Source organism: Antechinus flavipes, chromosome 2, assembly GCF_016432865.1.
Source record: "Antechinus flavipes isolate AdamAnt ecotype Samford, QLD, Australia chromosome 2, AdamAnt_v2, whole genome shotgun sequence".
NCBI classification, from domain to species: Eukaryota; Metazoa; Chordata; class Mammalia; order Dasyuromorphia; family Dasyuridae; genus Antechinus; species Antechinus flavipes.
The window spans coordinates 366,640,706-366,654,693 of NC_067399.1; the positions used below are offsets into that span (position 1 = coordinate 366,640,706).

The 13,988-nt window shown below is 33.6% G+C and overlaps 1 long non-coding RNA gene across 2 annotated transcripts in view; it reads right to left on the reverse strand.

The window, feature by feature from the left end:
* LOC127549847 (uncharacterized) overlaps positions 1–13,988 on the reverse strand; it is a 131,316-nt gene that overhangs the window by 49,695 nt on the left and 67,633 nt on the right. The window contains exon 3 of one of the 2 annotated variants that reach the window (XR_007950737.1): positions 3,725–3,878. The exons of the other annotated variant lie outside the window; for it this stretch is intronic. This is a non-coding gene — a long non-coding RNA (uncharacterized LOC127549847). The remainder of the gene's footprint in view (positions 1–3,724; positions 3,879–13,988) is intronic. 2 annotated transcript variants of the gene reach the window in all.

Here is a 13,988-nt window from a genome sequence, read left to right on the forward strand (position 1 = left end):
TTGACCATATACTGGACATAAAGACCTCAAAATCATATGCAGAAAGGCAGAAATAGTAAATGCATCCTTCTCAGATCACAATTCAATAAAAAGCCAGGTAAAATAGACCAAAAAGTAATTGGAAATTAAATAATCTCATCTTAAACAATGAATGGGTGAAACAGCAAATCATAGACACAATAATTTCACCCAAGAGAATGACAACAATGAGACAACATATTAAAATGTGTGGAATGCAGAAAAAATAGTAATAAGGGGAAATTTTATATCTCTATAGGTCTACTTGCATAAAACAGAGAAAGAGAAAATCAATGAATTAGACTTACAATTTAAAAAGTTAGAGAAAGAGCAAATTAAAAATGCCCAATCAAACACTAAACTTGAAATTCTAAAGATAAAAGGAGAAATTGATAAAAAATGAAAGTTAAAAAAAACTATTGAATTAATAAATAAAACTATGAGTTGGTTCTATGAAAAAAATCAACAAAATAGATAAACCCTTGGTAAATTTGATTAGAAAAAGGAAAGAGGAAAATCAAATTGTTAGTCTTAAAAATGAAAAGGGAGAACTTGCCACTAATGAAGAGGAAATTAGAGCAATAATTAGGAGTTACTTTGTCCAACATTATGCCAATAAATGTGATAACTTAAGTGAAATGGATGAATAACTTCAAACATGTAGATTGCCCAGATTAACAGAGAAAGAAGTAAATTAGTTAAATAGTCCCATTTTAGAAAAAGAAATAGAACAAGCTATTAATCAACTCCCTAAGAAAAAATCCCCAGGACCAGATGGATTTACATTTAAACAACAATTAACTCCAATGCTATATAAACTATTTGGAAAAAATAGGGATTGAAGGAGTCCTACCAAAACCCTTTTATGACAGAGACATGGTACTAATACCTAAACCAGATAGGACAAAAACAGAAAGACAATTATATACCAATCTCCCTAATGAACATTGATGCAAAAATCTTAAATAAAATGTTGGCAAAAAGATTACAGCAAATCATCCCCAGGATAATATATCATGACCAAGTAGGATTTATACCAGCAGTGCAGGGCCAGTTCAATATTAGCATAATTGACTATATCAATAAACAAATTAACAAAAACCATATGATCATCTCAATAGATGCAGAAAAAGCATTTGATAAAATCCAATACCCATTCCTATTTAAAAATACTAGAGAATATAGGAATAAATGGACTTTTCCTTAAAATAGTCAGTGGCATCTATTTAAAACCATCAGTTAGCATCATATGTAATGGTAATAAAATGGGACTATTGCCAATAAGATCAGGGGTGAAACAAGGTTGCCCACGATCACCATTACTATTCAGTATTGTATTAGAAATGCTAGCCTTGGCAATAAGAGATGAAAAAAGAGATTAAAGGGATTAGAGTAGGTAATGAGGAAATCAAATTATCACTCTTTGCAGATGATATGATGGTATACTTAGAGAACCCCGGAGATTCTACTAAAAAGTTATTAGAAATAATCCACAAATTTAGCAAAGTTGCAGGGTTCAAAATAAATCCACATAAGTCATCAGCATTTTTATACATCACTAACAAAATCCAACAGCAAGAGATACAAAGAGAAATTCCATTTAAAATAACTGTCGACAGTATAAAATATTTGGGAATCTATCTGCCAAAGGAAAGTCAGGAACTATATGAGCAAAACTACAAAACACTTTCCACACAAATAAAGTCAGATCTAAGCAATTGGAAAAATATGAAGTGCTTGTAGATAGGTCGAGTAAATATAATAAAGATGACAATACTACCTAAACTAATCTATTTAGTGCTATACCAATTAGACTCACAAAAAATTTATTTAATGACCTAGAAAAAATAACAACAAATTCATCTGGAAGATCAAAAGGTCAAGAATTTCAAGGGAACTAATGAAAAAAAAAAAAAATCAAATGAAGGCGGCCTACCTGTACCTGATCTAAAATTATATTATAAAGCAACAGTCACCAAAACCATTTGGTATTGGCTAAGAAATAGACTAGTTGATAGTGAAATAGGTAAGGTTCATAGGACAAAATAGTCCATAACTATAGCAATCTAGTTTTTGACAAAACCAAAGACCCCAGCTTTTGGGATAAGAATTCACTATTTGACAAAAACTATTAGGAAAATTGGAAATTAGTATGGCAGAAAATAGGCATTGAGCCACAATTAATACCATACACCAAGATAAGGTCAAAATGGGTTCATGACTTAGGCATAAAGAATGAAATTATAAATAAATTAGAAGAACATAGGATAATTTATCTCTCAGACCTGTGGAGAAGGAAGGAATTTATAACCAAAGAAGAACTAGAGATCATTATTGATCACAAAACAGAAAATTTTAATTATATCAAGTAAAAAGCTTTTGTACAAATAAAACTAATGTAGACAAAATTAGAAGGGAAGCAATAAACTAGGGAAACATTTTTAAAGTTAAAGGTTCTGATAAAGGTCTCATTTCCAAAATACATAGAGAATTGACTCTAATTTATAAGAAATCAAACCATTCCAGCTCTTTTTGTAGTGGCTAGAAACTGGAAAATGAATGGATGCCCATCAATTGAAGATTGGTTGCATAAATTGTGGTATATGAATGTTATGGAATATTATTATTCTGTAAGAAATGACCAGCAGGATGAATACAGAGAGGCTTGGAAAGATTTACATGAACTGATGCTGAGTAAAATGAGCAGAACCAGGAGATCATTATACATTTCAATAACAATACTGAATGAGGATGTATTCTGATGGAAGTAGATATTTTCAACAAAGAGAAGATCTAATTCAGTTCCAATTGATCAATGATGGACAGAAGCAGCTACACCCAGAGAAGGAACGCTGGGAAATGAATGTGAACTACTTGCATTTTTGTTTTTCTTCCCAAGTTATTTTTACCTTCTGAATTCAATTCTTCTTGTGCAACAAGAGAACTGTATGGTTTTGCACACATATATTGTATCTAGGATATAACATATTTAACATGTATAAGACTGCCTGCCATCTAGGGGAGGGGTGGAGGAAGGGAAGGGAAAAGTTGGAACAGAAGTGAGTGCATGGGATAATGTTGTAAACAATTACCCAGGCATATGTTCTGTCAATAAAAAGTTATAATAAAAAAAAAAAGAAATCAAGCCATTCTCCAATTGGTAGATGGTCAAAGGATATGAACAAACAATTTTTGGAGGATGAAATTGAAACTATTTCTACTCATATGAAAAGGTGTTCCAAATCATTATTGATTAGAGAAATGCAAAGTAAGACAATTCTGAGATATCATTATACACCTCTCAGATTGCCTAAGATGACAGGAAAAGATAATGACAAATGTTGGAGGGGATGTAGGGAAACTGGGACACTGATACATTGTTGGTGGAGTTGTGAATGGATCCAACCATTCTGGAGAATAATTTGGAACCATGTTCAAAAAGTTCTTAAACTGTGCATACCCTTTGATCTAGCAGTGTTACTACTGGGCTTATATCCCAAAGAGATCTTAAAGGAGGGAAAGGGACCTGTATGTCCAAAAATGTTTGTGGCAGCCCTTTTCGTAGTGGCTAGAAACTGGAAATTGAATGGATGCCCATCAATTGGAGAATGGTTGGGCAAATTGTGGCATATGAATGTTATAGAATATTATTGTTCTGTAAGAAATAACCAGCAGGATGAATACAGACAGGCTTGGAGAAACTTACATGAACTGATGCTAAGTGAAATGAGCAGAACCAGGAGATCATTATACACTTCAACAACAATACTGTTGTTGGATCAGTTCGGATGGAAGCGGCTATCTTCAGCAATGAGAGGATCCAAATCAGTTCCAATTGTGATGAACAGAACCAGCTACACCTAGTGAAAGAATACTGAGAAATGAGTGTGGACCATAACACAACATTTGCACTCTTTCTGTTGTTAGTGACTTCCATTTTTGTTTTTCTTCCCAGGTTATTTTTACCTTTTTTCTAACTCCTATTTTTCTTGTGCAACAAGTTAACTGTATAAATATGTATGCATATATTGTATTTAACATATACTTTAAAATGTTTAACATGTATGGGATTGCCTGCCATCTAGGGGAGGGAGTGGAGGGAAAGAGGGGAAAAATTGAACAGATATTTTTGCAAAGATCATTGTTGAAAAATTACCCATGCATATGCTTTGTCAATAAAAAGCTATAATTTTAAAAAGTGAATGTTGAAAACTACCTTTACATGTAAATGGCAAAAATATATAGTATAACTTTTTTTAAAGGAACAAGAATTCAGCATAATTGTTCAAAGCAAAAATCAAAAATTTTTTGCATCTTAGTAAAACAAATTAACTTCAGTTACATAAGGAGGTATTAGGGACTATTAAGTGGCAGGAAAATCAGCCAGGCTGATTTTTAACCTGGGCAAATCAACTCCAGCAAAAAATACAATGAATTCTGTCCTCCAGAAGCTGACTTTTGGACATAGATGAGTAGCTGGGCTTTTAAAAAAAAAAAAAAAAAAAAAAAAGCATTCCTGCATGGCATGAAAGGGCTACTTCCATGTAGTACAACAATTGAGGTTAAAATAAACTGCTTCAAGATCTACAGGTAAAATGGTAGATCGATGTGTGAGAGACTATTTATGGATCCCATTTGAACCACAAGCATCACTTCCATGACATAAAACCGAGAAAAGATTAGAGGTTTAGATTAACAATAGTCACAAAGGTCTCCATAAGCTTACCTGGAGGCATAGTATTTTCACATTCACATTCACACAGCCAAACTGTCCATCAACCACTCTCAGACCCTGAATCCAAACTAAAGAATAACAATAATAATACTTATCAATTGTCTCACTGGCTAAAAACAGAAAAATTCTCTAATACTTGAATCATTAAAATGGATTGGAGAAGTTTTGTACAGCAGAAGCTGACTCAAAAACAATTTCTACAATAAATCAAAGCTGAATTATTTTCCAAAATCCCCTACATTGCTTTAAAAACTATTCTAGTAGTAAAAACTTTCCCTATGTTTCCCCTTCTGTACTGGAATCACAAAATGCCCTCTTAAGAATCTAACTCAGAAGGAATACAAGAAGGTTCGACCTCAAGTTTAAAATTTGCTGTTCAGAAGCCAATCCAAAAAAAATTGCAACTGTTTTAAAGCAGCAAATCATTCATTTCATCCCTGCATACCCCTTAGGAAACACAACACATAGACACACAGACACACACATACCTCCTACCCAAACAATTCCTCATAGAGTAAAAAGAGTGAGTTCTAAAAGATCCTTCCTCCCAAATTCTTGGAGCAGGATCCTGTGTATTATATGGAAGCTCAAAGCTTGGGACGCTTGCCACCATCCATACATATATAAGAAAACTAGGAATGTGAGCCAAGATTATAATGCTAGCCAATTTCATTGCCCTCTTCACTTAGCTTTTGTGCTTGTTTGGATTCATTTGTATGGCAGGAACCAAAGGATGTGGCAACTCTCACCTAGAAAGACTCATGTGGTGAGTTACAAAGTAGCCTTGGAAATGATTTAATTAAGATACAAGTTGGTAATCAGTAACTAACAGAAATTAAAGGGAACTTTCTTAATTCCAAGTCAGAAAGAAGCTTAAGAGAGACACATTAATTCTGCTAAGAGGAGTTACCTCAGCAGGAGAAAGCGAGTAGTTCAAAGACACTCTCAATGATTATTGGCTTCAATTAACTGAGTGGTTAGTTTCTGTTCCAAAAGAGGTTGGTCTTTGAAAGAAAAGACTCTAAAGAGCTCCCTTTTAGGAAAGAAACTGAAATTTTCTTTCATCTTAGTCGAAAGATAGGCTTTTTGAGGACCATGCCTTTTAAAAAGAAGGCTCTGGGGCATCAACTAATAGAGATAGTAAAACTCTCTCCTCTGCTTATGGGGAAAAAAATAGCATCTGAGGAGAGAATTCCAGATAAAGCTCAATATAAAAAGAGGAGCAAGGAGTAGCCAACAAGCAGTGATCAACAAAGAGCAGCAGACATACAGCGTCAAGCCCAACCAAGAGAAGCTCTAGACATAGCAGTCCTTCTACATGATCCCAAAGAAAGTCTATTCTTCCCTTGGGGGTAGGTGGGAGGGAGAATAGCCTCAATTTCATGGGAAAAGGGGTGTTCTATTGCTATTTTTCTCACTACGCTACTTCACTGAATAGCTTTGTTTTGGGATAATTGTGTTCTCTGACCAGGAAAAAGTTTTCTTTTTTCTCAAACACTCAAGATCATTTCCCATTGTCCTCCTTTATATCAGTCTCCTTAGCAAGACCAACTCCTCATCACGTGCCCTGGATTACATTCCCTCCTGTCTTCTTAAAATTGCCCCAATAAGACTGCCTCAATTCCTCTGCCCCAATCTTCAATCTCTCCATATCAGTTCTTTTCCTGAAGTTTACAAATAACACAAAGTCTCCCCCATCTTTAGGAGAAAAAGCTACCCATATTCCTTGCCTCCACTTTCTCTCCTCTCACTTCTCAATCCTTTGCAGCGTTTTCCCATCTCATGACTCAATTCAAACTACTCTCCAAAAAGTTACCATGGATCTTTTAATTAACAAATCAAATGGCCTTTCCCTATTTCTTATTCTCTGTGTCCTCTCTGCAAGCCTTTGTTGCTGGTAACCCCATTCTCCCTGATACTCACTTTTCTGTGACATTATTACAGAAAGTTCTGTGTGTGTAGGGCTTTAACTATTGGAATTTAGGAAACAGATGGAAAGCACAGGACAGATCTGTGATATAGTAAGCAAGAGAGACATAAAATTTTCAGACATTATCTAGAGATCTTATTCTTTTCTGCCAAAAGAAGATCAATTAATGTTAAGATTCTTACAAGGTGCTATGTAAGTGGAATTGAGGAGACAATGGTTAAATCTAATTTAGCACTGATTTAATCCTACAATAAATAATGGTTTCCTAGTGATATAATGATTGGTGTATACTCAGTGTGGAACATTTAAGGAGGAGCTGTCATGGCCAAAGGACAAGCGCACTAGAAGCTCTTGGAGGCTGAGACAATTTCATTCCATTGTCCATCTTTGTTGTAGCTGGAGAATGAAATACAAACCTTTGGATTTGGAGACATTCAGAGGAAGCTAGAAGCAGAAGCTGCCAGAGGCAAAGGACTAGCGGCAGGAGTTCTCGGAACCAAGGAGAGAAGTAGGCCTCTATTAAAGCTAACCAGGCCCCAGGAAAAGAAACAAGACTTTGAAGGAGACAATAAAGGACAATAATTGACTTTAATACCTGGCTTCATTTGGGGTGATTACTGAACTGAAAGGAAGGCTGCCTCCAGAAGCCCCCCAAGAAACCTGCTCTCAGAGAATATTACATTTTAGAGAAGAATATTACAAATTAATAAATTCTTGACTATCCTTAGTGATCATTTCATCTTTCAAAAGGCAGAGAAACCCCTAAAATCCTTTTCTGGATTTGATTCTCAGTGATGAGGAAAAACTGTCTGTTGGATTGGAAATGATAAAAATCCTGAAGAAAGTGACATCTTCTTTGTTGAGTTTGTGACAGAGGAAAGGAAATCTATGCATAGTTGGACATGCACTACAGATTTTGAGAGATCAAATTTCAAATGGTCCAGAACAAAAGCAGGTAGGAGTCTGGGATAAAAGACTTGAGGGGAAATCATAGATAAAATTCTGAAGACATAAAAGGAAATAATTCCAATGATAAGGAAAAAATGGAATTTGAAAAAATCCATATGGATATTCAGAGAACATACCACCCAACTTATATTTTAAAAAGAAATATGCTGAAAATGGAAGCAAGGTCAGATTAAAGAAGATGAATATTAAAAAATATAAAAAAGTATTAAAAAGGCATGATGACTTTAAAATAGTGTCAGAAATGTTAAAGCTCAGTATAAACTGAAGCTGGCAAAGAATATAAAAATTAAAAAGCTATACGGGAGATTTTAAAAACACAATCAACAAAGGGATAAAACCTTTGCTTGAGATAAGTTGGGAATACTGGAGCAGAGCCAAGATGACAAAAAGCAGACTCTCTTGAGCTTTTTCAATTTCTCCTCCAAAAATAACACTAAAATAATGCCTCAGAATGAATTCTGGAGTGGTAGAACCCACAAGAAGGATGGAGTGAAATAATTTTTCAGTTGAAAACAACACAGAAGTTTGGCAGTAAAGATCTGTCTCACCAGGGTGAGAATAGAATATAGTCAAAGCATAAGCCTTGAGGGCAACTGAAATGCTGGCAGCAGCTTCCAGAACTCTCAACCCACAGATGGTAACAACTAGTCAGAAGGAGATTTTAGAGGACTCTTTGCTGGCCCTGGGAGCAGGACTCTGTTGTATTGCCCATATGTGGTTCCAGTTGCAGTGTCAGGGCAAGAAGTACTAGCAGGAGTGGTGACCCTGGTCACAGTTCTAGAGTATAAACAGTATTTGTGGTCACTCACACAACAGAGCAAAAGCCAGGAAAGCAGTGAACACACCTTTCCTTAGATCATTCCAAGTTGGAGGAATTAAAAACTTAAAGATCCTTCACCTTACCCACCCTGAACTAGCTCTGAAAACAGTAGTATGAAAAACCTTAATCTTGGTCCAGAGCCCCCTCCACCCTGGAAGCTGAATTCAACTTTAACATAAAGTTAAAAGTCAAGAAATAAGCTGGAAAATAATCGAACAACAACCAAAAAAAAAAAAAAAGAATCTGAAAATAGATAATTACTTTGATCACTAGGAAGATCAAAACACAAATTCAGAAGAAAACAACAAAATCAAATCAGCTATATATGCAAAGCCTCAAAAAAAAAAAAAAATAAAAAACCCCATAAAAACGTTAATTGGTCATGGACCCCAGAAGATTACCAAGAAGAACTCAACAAGAATTTTAAAAATCAAATAAGAGAGAGAAAGGGAAAAATGGGAAAGGTAATTCAAGTGATGCCAGAAAATCATGGGGGGAAAAGGTCAACAGTTTGGTAAAGGAGACAACCCAAAAATATAGAAGAAAATGACACCTTAAAAAACAAAATATGCGGAACATCTAGATCAGTGGTTCTCAAACTTTTGTTTTCAGTATCTTTATCCTATTAAAAATTATTGAGGATCTCTCCAAAGTGTTTTTGTTTATCTGGATTATATTTATAGACATTTACCATACTGGAAATAAAAACTATTTTTGAATTTGTAGACCCTCTAAAAGAGTTTCAGAGATCCCCAGGATTCTCTAGACCATACTTTGAGAACCACTGATCTAGATGGCCCAATGGATAGAGCACCAGCCCTGAAATGACAGGAAGACCTGAGTTCAAATTTGACTTCAGATACTTACTACTTCCTAGCTGTGTGATCCTGGGTAAGGTACTTAAGTAATTGCCTTAGCCAAAAAAGAAAGAAAGAAAGAAAAATATTCCAAACGATAAGACATACAAAAATTAACCAAAGAGAAGAACTTAAAAAAGAATTGGTCAAATGGAAAAGGAGGTACACAAAATACACCAAAGAAAACTCCTTAAAAACTAGAATTGGGCAAATAAAAGTTGGTGACTCCATGATACATCAAGAAACAATCAAAATAAAGAGAAGGAAAAAAAAAAAGAAAAATTGGAAATATTAAAAAAACACCTGACCTGGAAAACAGATCCAGGAGAAATAATTTAAGAATTACTGCACTCCCTGAAAGTCATGATTAAAAAAGAGGATTAGAGATTTAGAAATCATCTTTCAAGAAATTATCAAAGAAAACTGCCTAATATTTTAGAACCAGAGAGTAACATAGAAATTGAAAGAACTCACTTTCACTTCCTGAAAGAGATTCCAAAATGAAAACTCCCCAGAATATTATAGCCAAATTCCACAGCTCCCAAGTCAAGGAGAAGATATTGCAAGCAACCACAAAGAAACAATTCAAATACTTCAGAGTCATTTTCGGGATAACCCAAAATTAAGCAACTTCAACATTAAAGAATCAGAGAGTTTAGAATGATATTCTGGAAGGCAAAGAAGATAGGATTTAAAAAAAGAATCACCTACCTAGCAAAACTGAATATAATCCTTTAGAGCAAAAAATAAACATTTAAAGAAATAAAGGACTTTCAAACATTCCTGATGACAAGACCAGGGCTGAATAAAAAATTTTACTTTCAAATACAAAACTCAAGAATCACACAGGTTTACAACCACAGAGAAAGCTTTTTTTTCACAAATTCTTTTTTTCTCACCCTATCTATCCACCAATCAGTTGCTTAATCTTATTTCTACCTTCATTCACAGCACTTCTTGACCTACCACCCCCAAAATTCATGTTCTCATTATTTATAATCTAAAATAAGATACAAATGACTCTGTTTGACATTTAAAGCCATCCCCAATCTAATCTAAAACTATCTTTCCATTGAAGAGAAGTTCATTAATTGGATAATGGCTGAACAAGTTGTGGTATATGTTGGTAATAGAATAGTATTGTGCTAAAAGACATGACAAGCAGAATAATTTCAGAAATACCAGAAAAATATAAAAATTGATGTAAAGTGAAGTGGACAGAACACCAGGAGAATTTTCTGCATAGTAACAGCAATATGGTACAATGATTGTACAATTATGAATGTCAATACAATAAAAAACATAATTAACAAAGGCCTCCAAAAAATGATTCAAAATTAAATGGAGACTAAGTAATCCAATCCTAAAGAATTGATAAATCAATGAATATTTAGGGATAAGAGGATGAGGGCCATTTCATTAAAAAAAAAAAAACAATAATAGTAAAATTTCATACTAAAATACATAGGGTATAGTCAAACAATTCAATCCTTAGGAAAAAAGTTATTATTTCTAAAAATTTTCTTTAACGGAAAAGACCAAATTAATGTGCTAAATATACAAATAAAACTAGAAAAGCAACAAACCAAAACACTACAATCAAACTTCCAATAACAATTCCAAAAAAAGCAAAGGACAAAGAAAATTTTTTAAAAGTTATTAAAGTGATAAATTTGAAAAGGTGCTGTTTTGACAAAGGAAAAATATAAATAAAAACAGATATCTAATCTGATCAAAAAGGGATATCATGTTACCTGATCAAAAAGTGGGAAACAAAAGTGCCAATATAAAAAATGTATTCACATTAACAATTACATCAGGTAGCTTTTATTTAGTGCTCTACAATATTATCTCATTTTATCCTCACAATCCTAAGAGGTAGATGCAATTATTGTAACCATTTTACAGATAAGGAAACTAAAGAGGAGAACTAAGATCTTTCCACATCCTGGCCATTTAATTGTTTCCAACAAATGAAGAAGAAATGAAAGAAATTATAATAAACTTTTGCCAAATTATATCTCAGCAAAAATAGTTTAAATAAAATAAATTATGTTTACAAAAATATAAACAACTTAGAACAAATAACAGAGAGTTTAAATAATCCAATCTCACTAAAAGAAATTAAACAAGCCATAAATAAACTACCAAAGAAAAAAAATTCAGGATCAGATGAGTTTAACAGTGAATTCTCTTAAAGATTCAAAGAACAATTAACTCAAACTTTACATAAATTGTTCAATTCAACTGATGAGGAAGCATGCCTGCCTCCTATCTTTTGGTGAAAAAAATAATGGATTCTAAATATAGAATTAGACACTTATTAAAATGAAAAATTTTGGGGGGGGTGTTATTAAGCTAAGAGTATAGTTATTAGGCTACCCAAAAATGAAAAAAAAATTAACAATAAAACATTTTTTTAAATAACAGAAGACTGTGGAATGAGGTTTGGAAGGGAATACAAGGCAATGTTGTACTATAATGTTGAATTTTACATATACTAGAGAAAATAAGTACTATATAACAGATTTACCATTAACATTTAATTCCCATATTTTGGCCTTCTTTGTATAATATTTTGAAATATTCATGTTTTGTTGATTTTCTACTTCAAAAAATGTTTAAAGGGAAAAAAGGGAGTTAGTTCTATTATTATCTTGTCTGGTAAGAACATATCTAAAAATTTTGTTCAGCTTGAGTGTAAAATTTTAGTAAGGGCAGTGACAAATTAAGCAGAGAATCCATAAGACTGGACCAAAGTGGTGAGAGGGCAAAAAGAACATGCCATAGGAGAGTAAACTAACTCAGAGTGCTTAATCTGAGGAAGAAGATATAAAGGTTATATGATTGTGTTGTCTTCAAATATTTAAAGGGCAATCGAGTTGAAGAGTCATTAGATTTTTTTTCTGCTTTATTCCAAGAATAAAATTAAAATGGATAGCTGATATTGAAAAGCAGCATTTTTAGAAGTTTCAATTTAAGACACTTCTCTACTAATCAGAGGTATCAGTGACCCATTACACTAAGGATTTTCAAGTAAAATCTGGGCAATTAACCTGTCAGGTATTTTGTAGAAGTTATTACTGTGTATGATAAACTTTATGATTTCTTCCGATTCTGACATTCTATGAAGTCCATTTGTATTTGAGAAAAGTTTTAGGGCCATCAGAGACTTCCAAGAATCTAGGGAAAAAAGGGTAATTTCTGCTACAATGTTCTGATCCAAAAGAATACCATGATTCAAAATGAAAAGTAGTCTCCTCCACCCAGCTCAGGAAATCTGTCACCACTTGAAAGTACACAAACTGATAGAGTGAGTTTAACAGAGCTTATCACTAAAGCTATCCACATTCAGAAAAAGAATTAATGAAGTATAAATCAGATTGAAGCATATTATTTTTCACTTTATTTTTTTCATGGTGTGTGTGTGTGTGTGTGTGTATGCATGCGCACACGCTGTTTCTACTTTACAACATGACTAATAAGGAAATGTTTTACATGATTGCATATCATTGCTTACCATCTTAGGGAGGAAAGAGATGAAAGAGGGAGAAAATTTGGAATTCAAAATTTTAAAAATTATCTTTATAATTGGGAAAAATAAAATACCATTTTTAAAAAGAGAAAAAAAAATGTCCAAAACCGGGAAGAAAAACCAAACCAAACCAGAGCTAGAAAAGGAATGGTTAGCAATACATTATCTCTTTTAGGTGGCAATCACTTGGTAAATACTTGTTCAACTGAATCTTTCCTAATAATTCAACATCATTATTTTGTCTCCCTTTGGACTGTTTATATGATGTCCTATTTGAAGAGTGCCTTCAACATGAAAGGAAAGGTGAGGGTTTTTAAAAATTCTGTATGCTTAGCTCTTTTCTTCTTAATTTCTCCTTGTGATGTTATGGCTGTTTTTCCATATTCAGAAGGAAGTGATTCTATATAGTTCTTCAGGGAATCCATCATGGTTGGCTTATATACTCAGGCAGTTAAATAATGGAATTTCTTTTGTTTCCAGAAATTATGCTTAAAGAAATTTTTTAAAAAACTGAATTATTTATGCAGTGCCTCAAATGTTATAGAACTGTATTATTCCATGTAAATATGGTTAGAACTAATAAACAAGTATGAGAAACTATCATGTTACAGTTCTAAGACATGAAATCAATCAAGAATTAAGTCCTTGTTATTATATGCCAGGTGCTGGGGATACAAAGGCAAAAGTGATATGGTCTCTGTCTTCAAGGAGTTTACACTCTAATCAGGGAGAGATGGTTAAGACAATACCTATCTATTGGCAACTACAAGAGACTGATCATATACAAGCCAATCTGAGGTAAGCTTCCAGGAAAAGACACCACAAACTGGGGCAGAGATGGGATGAGGAATTTTGTACATAAGATGTCAGTTGATATCAAGAGATCCAAATATTATTGTTCTGTAAGAAACAATCAGCAGGATGATTTCAAAGAGAACTGGAGAGATTTACATGAACTGATGCTTAGTGGATTAGAACCAGGAGATCATTGTACAAGGCAACAAGAAGATTATACCATGATCAACTCTGATGGACATGGCTCTTTTCAACAATGAGATGATTCAGGACAGTTTCAATGGTCTTGTGATGAAGAGAGCCATCTATACCCAGAGAGAGAACGGTGA